The sequence below is a fragment of the Rhinopithecus bieti genome, unplaced genomic scaffold (assembly GCF_001698545.2).
Source record: "Rhinopithecus bieti isolate Rb0 unplaced genomic scaffold, ASM169854v2 scaffold_1017, whole genome shotgun sequence".
In the NCBI taxonomy this organism is placed as follows: domain Eukaryota; kingdom Metazoa; phylum Chordata; class Mammalia; order Primates; family Cercopithecidae; genus Rhinopithecus; species Rhinopithecus bieti.
In genome coordinates this window covers 4,599,139-4,608,396 of record NW_016803657.1, presented here as the reverse complement: position 1 = coordinate 4,608,396, position 9,258 = coordinate 4,599,139, and positions in this window count along the sequence as shown.

The following is a 9,258-nucleotide window of genomic DNA, read 5'->3' as shown; positions in this document are numbered from 1 at the left end:
CCAGCCATCCACTCACAGACTGGCAGGCTGGAATGTAGCGTGGCTTCCATGAGCTTTTCTGCTTGCCCTAGGTTAGTGCCAGCCTTGACCAACACCCTGCAAAGGGTTTGGTTTGCACCTACGTGGTGCTGACATCATTAAACTTCTCACACCTGACTCACTTGGCCACGCTTGAGTCTCTTGTATCCTGTTAGCCTTTTTCCTTCATAAGGTTTGTTTTGCTGTTCTTTTTCTAAGTCCTCCTTTTACTTTTCTTTTTTTTTTTTTCTTTTTTTTTTTTTGAGACTGTCTCACTCTGTCGCCCAGGCTGGAGTGCAGTGGCATGATCATAGCTCACTGCAGCTTCAACTTCCCTGGCTCAAGCAATCCTCACACCTCAGCCTCCCAAGTAGCTGGGACTATAGGTGTGCACCACCATGTCCAACTTAACTCTTTATTTTGCATGCTGAGCTCAATAATATGCAACTGTTCCTCTTTTCTTTTTTTTTTTTTGAGACGGAGTCTCGCTCTGTCACCCAGGCTGGAGTGCAGTGGCGTGATCTCGGCTCACTGCAAGCTCCACCTCCCAGGTTCATGCCATTCTCCTGCCTCAGCCTCCCGAGTAGCTGGAACTACAGGCGCCCGCCACCATGCCCAGCTAATTTTTTGTATTTTTATAGAGACGGGGTTTCACCATGTTAGCCAGGATGGTCTCGATCTCCTGACCTCGTGATCCGCCCGCCTCGGCCTCCCAAAGTGCTGGGATTACAGGCGTGAGTTACCGTGCCCGGCCACAACCGTTCTTCTTATAACATAAATCTGTAAGCCTGTGAATTTCCCGCTAGTGTCAGCCTTAGCTACATCATGTATGTTTTGATATGTAGTAATTTCATTGTTGTTCATTCTTAAATACATCAAATTTTCTTTACATTTAATCTTTGCTTGGTGAGTTTATTTAGAAGTGTATTTTTAATTTCTGTATCTGTGGAGTTTTTAGAAGATATATTTTTGTTAATGATTTCAAATGTAATTCCAGCATGGTCAGAGAATGTGGCCTATATGATACCACTCTTTTAAAATGTATTGGAATGCCTGTAATCCCAGCACTTTGGGAGGCCGAGGCGGGTGGATCACAAGGTCAGGAGATCGAGATCATCCTGGAGAACACGGTGAAACCCTGTCTCTACTAAAAAAAATACAAAAAATTAGCCGAGCATGGTGGTGGGTGCCTGTAGTCCCAGCTACTCAGGAGGCTGAGGCAGGAGAATGGCGTGAACCCAGGAGGCGGAGCTTGTAGTGAGCTGAGATCACACCACTACACTCCAGCCTGGACGACAGAGCCAGACTCTGTCTCAAAAAAAAAAAAAAAAATGTATTGAAACTTACTTTGTGTCCTAGTATTTGGTCAGTTTCTGAAAATGTTTCTTGTATTTGAGCAGAACATATATTCTCTAATTCTTGGACACTGTATCAGTCTGTTCTCATGTTGCTAATAAAGACATACCCTAGAGCCAGATGTGGTCCCTGTAAGCCCAGCACTTTGGGAGGCCAGGGCAAGTGAATCAAGAGGTTAGGAGTTCGAGGCCAGCCTAACCAACATGGTGAAACCCCATCTCTACTAAAACCACAAAAATAGGGCCAGGCACGGTGGCTCAAGCCTGTAATCTCAGCACTTTGGGAGGCTGAAGCGGGCAGATCACGAAGTCAGGAGTTCAAGACCAGCCTGGCCAACATGGTGAAACCCCGTCTCTACTAAAAATACAAAAATTAGCTGGATGTGGTGGTGTGTGCCTGTAGTCCCACCTACTCAGGAGGCTGGGCCAGGACAATCGCTGGAACCCGGGAGGCCGAGGCTGCAGTGAGCTGAGATCACACCACTGCACTCCAGTCTGGGTGACAAACTGAGACTCTTTCTCGGAAAAAAAAATAAAATAAAATAAAATAAAATATATATATATGTATATACACACACACATACACACACACACATACACACACACAAACACAAAAATTAGCCAGGCATGGTGGCATGCACCTGTAATCCCAGTCACTCAGGAGGCTGAGGCAGGAGAATTGCTTGAAGCCAGGAGGCGGAGGTTGCAGTGAGCCGAGATTGTGCCACTGCACTCCAGCCTGAGTGACACAGCCAAACTCTGTCTCAAAAAAAATAAAAAAAGACATACCCAAGACTGGGTAATTTATAAAGGAAAGAGGTTCAATTGATTCACTGTTCCACATGACTGGGGAGGCCTCACAATCATGGTGAGAGAGTAAGGGACGCCTTACATGGTGGCAGGCAAGAAGAACTTGTGGAGGGGAACTCCCCTTCACGAACCATCAGCTCTCATGAGACTTATTCACTATGGGGAGAACAGCACAGGAAAGACCCACCCCCATGATTCAATTACCTCCCACTGGGTCCCTCCCACAACACGTGGGAATTGTGGGAGCTACAATTCAAGATGAGATTTGGGTGGGTATGCAGCCAAACCATATCAGACATATTGTTTGAAATGTATTCATGAGGCCAAACTTGTTCACTGTTGCTTCAGTGATCTATTGGTGTGTAACAAACCACTACAGATTTTAGTGGCTTAAAACACTTTATTTCGTCATGAATGCACCCTGGGCTGGGCTCAGCTGGATGGTTCTGCTAGTCTTTCCTATGACTGTATTCAGCTAGCAGATTGACTGAAGGCTTGGCTCAGCTGGGACGTTGGGATGGGTAGGACTCTCTCCCTTCCTACATACTCTCAGGCCCTTTACCTCTCCCATGGATCTCTCCAAAAGGGTAGCTGGACTTCCTACATGGCTTACAGGGCTCCAGGAACACAAAAACAGAAGCTATCAGGCTTTCTTAAGGCTTAGACTTGGAACTGGTAGAATATTGCCTCTACCACATTCTATTTGTCAAAATAAGTTCCAGCCCAATCCAGATTTAAGTGGAGGGGCTCCACAAGGGAATGGATACCGGGAGAAGTGGTTCATTTGGAGACTACTCATATAATAGACTGCTACAATTGTATTTTTCAGCTGTTTGAACTATGAATTACCGGAAGAGATATACTTAACCCACACTCACACCCTAGCAATGAGGATGGATTCCTCAGTTTCTCCTTTATGTTCTCTTAGTTTTGAGCCTTACATTTTTCTTTCTTTCTCTTTTTCCAGACAGGGTCTTGCTCCGTATCTCATACTGGAGTTCAGGGGCACAATCATGGCTCACTGCAGCCTCAACCTCCCCAACTCAAGTGATCATCCCACCTCAGCCACCCAAGTAGCTGGGAAACAGCCATGTACCACTATGCTTGGCTAATTTTTTAAATTTTTGTAGAGTCAGAGTGTCTGTCTCTACAAAAGGTGGTGATGTTGATGGTGTTGATAGTGACGGTGGTGATATTGATGGTGTTGGTGATGGTGATAGTGATATGATGATGATGGTGATGGTGATGGTGATAATGATGGCGGTGATATATTGCCTGGGCTGGTCTGGAACTCCTGAACTCAAGCAATCTTCCTGCCTTGGCCTCCCAAAGTGCTAGGATTACAGGCATAAGCCACCGCAGCCAGCCTGGCCTTAAATATTTGAGGCTATATTATTAGGTGCATGCAAGTTTAGAATGGTTATACCTTGCTTATGAATTAAACCTTTTATTGCATTCATGGCCCACTCTATCACTAGTAATTCTAATTCTTTTAGGCTTGAAATCGATGTTGCCTTCTATTAATATTGATATGCCATACTTACTATGGTTAAAATTTGCATGATAAATCTTTCTCCATTCTTTTACTTTGATCTTTTCTGGGTCCTTACTGGGTGTGTCTCTCTCTTTCTTTTGTTTTGTTTTAAAACAGAGTCCCACTCTGTCACCAGGCTGGAGTGCAGTGGCACAATCTCGGCTCATTGCAACCTTTGACTCCCTGGTTCAGCCTATTCTCCTGCCTCAGCCTCCTGAGTAGCTGGGACTACAGGCGCCCGCTACCATGCCTGACTAACTTTTGTATTTTTAGTAGAGACAGGATTTCACTATATTGGTCAGGTTGGTCTCGAACTCCTGACCTCAGGTGATCCACCCACCTCAGCCTCCCAACATGCTGGGATTACAGGTGTGAGCCACCATGCCCGGCCAGAAGGTCAGATTTACAAGGGTTCTGCAGATGCCCCGAGGCAGCTAGAGGCCCCACAGTATGTCAGTTTAACTGTGAATTTCTGCTTTCACTTTGATTTGGGCCTCTGAGGCTTTCTTATTTAGCTCACTAACACTTAAAAAAAAATATTTTGAGTGGTTTGTACAGCATTCTAAATTGTTGCTGCAGGAGGGTTGACCTGAGTGTTTTGCTCACTATACTGTCAGAAAAGGGAATCTATTATTTCTTTAAATATTTCCTCCTCTACATCTCTTTCCCCTTCCTCCTGGAACTCACAGTTCACATATTAGAACTCCTGGATCTCTCCTCTAACTGTCCTGCTCTTCTTCTTATAATTCCCATCTCTTTACACTTTTTCTCTGGGTTTTGAGATTTTTTTTCATTTTCTATTCTAGGTCTCTCATTTGGTTATCAATGTTTACCATTCTCTCTTCCATTAATTTTTTAAAATTATGATTTGCTGCTGTTGTACAATGTCTTTTCTTTTCTTTCTGTGGTGTGATCTCGGCTCACTGCAACCTCCACCTCCTGGGTTCAAGCAATTCCCCTGCTTCAGCCTCAGGAGTAGCAGGGATTACAGGCATACACCACCACACCCGACTAATTTTTGTATTTTTAGTAGAGACGGGGTTTCACCATGTTGGCCAGGCTGGTCTGGAACTCCTGACCTCAGGTGATCCACCCGCCTCAACCTCCCAAAGTGCTGGGATTACAAGCACGAGCCACTGCGCCTGGCCAAATACAATGTCTTTTTATGCCATTGACAATTCTTCTAAGGTGGAACCATGGTGATAGTGATGGTCATGATGATGAAGACGATGGTGATAGTGATGCTGATAGTGATGGTGGTGATTTGATGATGGTGATGATGGTGATGTTGATGGTGTTGGTGATGGTAATAGTGATTGTGATGATGGTGTTGGTGATGGTGATAATGATGGTGATGATAGCGAGGGTGATAGTGATAGTGATGGTGGTGGTGATGATGGTGGTGGTGATTGCGGTTATATGTGGTGATAGCAATGGTGGTGGTGGTGGTTATATGATGGTGATAGTGACAGTGATAGTGGTGATTACAGTGATGGTGATAGTGATGGTGGTGGTGGTGCTGGTTATCTGATGGTGATGGTGACAGTGATAGTGATGGTGGTGATTATAGTGATGGTGATAGTGAAGGTAGTGATGGTGATGGTGGTGATGGTGATGATGATGGTGTTGGTGATGATGCTGATAGTGATGGTGATGGTGATGATGGTGACGGTGATAGTGATGGTGATGATGGTGTTGGTGATGATGGTGATGGTGACAGTGATGGTGGTGATGGTGATGATGATGGTGATGGTGATGGTGGTGATGGTGATGATGATGGTGATGGTGATAGTGATGGTGGTGATGGTGATGATGGTGATAATGGTGATGGTGATGGTGATAGTGATGATGGTGTTAGTGATGATGGTGATGGTGATAGTGATGGTGGTGATGGTGATGACGATGGTGGTGATGGTGATGATGGTGATGGTGATAGTGATGGTGGTGATGGTGATGATGGTGATAATGGTGATGGTGATGGTGATAGTGATGATGGTGTTAGTGATGATGGTGATGGTGATAGTGATGGTGGTGATGGTGATGACGATGGTGGTGATGGTGATGATGGTGATGGTGATAGTGATGGTGGTGATGGTGATGATGGTGATGATGGTGATGGTAATGGTGATAGTGACGATGGTGTTAGTGATGATGGTGATGGTGATAGTGATGGTGGTGATGGTGATGACGATGGTGGTGATGGTGATGATGGTGATGGTGATAGTGATGGTGGTGATGGTGATGATGATGGTGATGATAGTGATGGTGATGATGGTGATGGGGATAGTGATGGTGGTGATGATGATGATGGTGATGATGGTGATGATGGTGTTGGGGATAGTGATGGTGATGGTGATGATAGTGATAGTGATGGTGGTGATGGTGATGATGCTGATAGTGATGATGGTGATGGTGATAGTGATGGTGGTGGTGATGATGCTGATAGTGGTGGTGGTGATGATGCTGCTAGTGATGGTAGTGATGGTGATGATGGTGTTGGTGATAGCGATGGTGGTGATGATGATGATGGTGATACTGATAGTGATGGTGGTGATGGTGATGATGCTGATAGTGATGGTGGTGATGGTGATGGTGATAGTGATGATGGTGGTGATGGTGATGATGGTGATGGTGATAGTGATGGTGATGGTGATGATGGTGATGATGGTGGTGGTGATAGTGATGGTGGTGATGGTGGTGGTGATGATGCTGATAGTGATGGTGGTAATGGTTATGATGCTGATAGTGATGGTGGTGATGGTGATGATGCTGATAGTGATGATGGTGATGGTGACAGTGATGGTGGTGACAATGATGGTGATAGTGATGGTGGTGATGGTGATGCTGATATAAAGTTTCCATCTGTTTACCATTATGTGAGATATCCTACTTTTTCTTCTTCTCTCTGGCACCTCGGTCCCCTTAAGTCTATTGACACTTTCTTATTCTCACTCATAGCTCTTTGGCTTTCAGGGGAAGCCTTTAGTCTCCTGTGCAGTGGAGAAAGGTAAGGTAATAGGCAGGATGCTACTCCTGTGATGAGCACCAGGAGGAAGTGTCCAGGTCTCAGAGCTGAAGTTGTTGGCAGCTCCCATGTTCAGGGATGGGGGAAATCTCCCAGTCCTCTCATCCCACAGAGCTCTCACACTGTATTAGTCTGTTTTCTCACTGCTGATAAAGACATACCCGAGACTGGGCAATTTACAAAAGAAAGAGGTTTAATGGACTCACAGTTCTACGTGGCTGGGGAGGCCTCGCAATCATGGTGGAAGGTGAAAGGTGCTTTTTACATGGCGGCAGACAAGAGAAGAATGAGAGCCAAATGAAAGCGGTCTCCCCTTATAAAACCATCAGATCTCGTGAGACTTATTCACTACCACGAGAACAGTCTGAGGGAATCATGGGGGAAATCACCCCCACAATTCAATTCTCTCTCACTGGGCCCCTCCCACAACACAAGGGAACTATGGGAGCTACAATTAAAGATGAGATTTGGGTGGGGACACAGCCAAACCATATCACCCACATTCTCCCCAGGCCAGACAGGCCCTACTGGGACCTCATAAGGAGACTGCATGCATGGGACCCAAGGGGACCCTGTCCTTTTGGGAATCCCAGAGTCCTGGGCCCTATACCAGGCCTCTGAGTTCCTGATCCCCTCACTGCCGGCCCAATGGAGAGTGAGAGTCCCTGTGGCTGCTTCCTTTCCTAGAGATTTCAGGTGAGCTCACTATATCACATGAAGGTTTCAGGCCCTGCCGTCGGACTCCACCTTCCTGGCTGCTCCTTAGCTCAGGAGGTGGAACTGAACACAAGTTGGGAGGAACGTTCAGTCTACTCCTCCTATTCTCTACCAATTTTTTTAACAGCTGGTAGACCAAGAAAGCATGTCTGTGGGCCATCTGTTTATACGTTTTAGTCTTGCATATTCTTTTTAGGAATAATGCGTTATTTTGTTTGTTTTTTGAAACAGAGTCTCGCTCTGTTGCCCAGGCTGGAGTGCGATCTCAGCTCACCGCAACCTCTGCCTCCTGGGTTCAAGTGATTCTGCTGCCTCAGTCGCCCGAGTAGCATGTGCCACCACGCCCAGCTAATTTATGTATTTTTAATAGAGACAAGGTTTCACCATGTTGACCTGGCTGGTCTTGAGCTCCTCACCTCAGGTGATCTGCCCGCCTCGGCCTCCCAAAGTGCTAGGATTACAGGCGTGAGCCACCACACCTGGCCAGGAATAATGTGTTATTGCACTTATATTTAGTACCTTAATTTATTTAACCAGACCACCTCCCAGGTTTTAATTTTTAATATCATACCATACAATGTCTTTCCTTACAGATTCTTCACCATCCTGCCATTATTATTCTAAATTTGCAATACCCAATTCCCAAAGCTCCACGATTATAATAGTAACAATATTACTATTTACTGAGTGCCTGCTATGTGCTAAGGCTCAGTGCTAGGACCTTATATGTATTACCTTATTTAATATGTAGTACAGCTTTATTTTCATCCTGATTTTACAGACAAGGAAACTAAGTCTCAGAGATATTATATGACTTGTTCAAGGTCACACAGCTAGTAGGTGATGGAGACAAACTTCAAAGTTCTCATGTTTTTCTCCATCCCATTATACACAGAGAATGCTGTGTGTCCGGCTTCCAGTTCGAGGTTTGCCGTATACTAACCCTACTTCTCTCGCCAGGTGAGGTTAGCTGCCTGGATTCAGCTACTTCTAAGGCAGTCACCTCTCCCTCCCAGCAGTGTAGAGAGGACAAATGAGATCATGCACCTGTAAGCACTTTAAAACTTTTAGCATGGGACCGGGCACCGTGACTCATGCCTGTAATCCCAGCACTTTGGGAGGCTGAGGCAGGCGGATCACGAGTTCAGGAGATCGAGACCATCCTGGCTAACACGGTGAAACCCCTGTCTCTACTAAAACTACAGAAAATTAGCTGGGCGTGGTGGCAGGCACCTGTAGTCCCAGCTACTCGGGACTTTTAGCATGTCATACAAACAGAAGGGATAATTAAGAGATTATTGGGCCGGGCGCGGTGGCTCAAGCCTGTAATCCCAGCACTTTGGGAGGCTGAGGCAGGCGGATCACGAGTTCAGGAGATCGAGACCATCCTGGCTAACACGGTGAAACCCCTGTCTCTACTAAAAACTACAGAAAATTAGCTGGGCGTGGTGGCAGGCACCTGTAGTCCCAGCTACTCGGGACTTTTAGCATGTCATACAAACAGAAGGGATAATTAAGAGATTATTGGGCCGGGCGCGGTGGCTCAAGCCTGTAATCCCAGCACTTTGGGAGGCTGAGGCAGGCGGATCACGAGGTCAGGAGATCGAGACCATCCTGGCTAACATGGTGAAACCCCGTCTCTACTAAAAAATACAAAGAAAAAAAAACTAGCCGGGCGAGGTGGCAGGCGCCTGTAGTCCCAGCTACTCGGGAGGCTGAGGCAGGAGAATGGCATAAACCCGGGAGGCGGAGCTTGCAGTGAGCTGAGATCCGGCCACTGCACTCCAGCCTGGGCGACA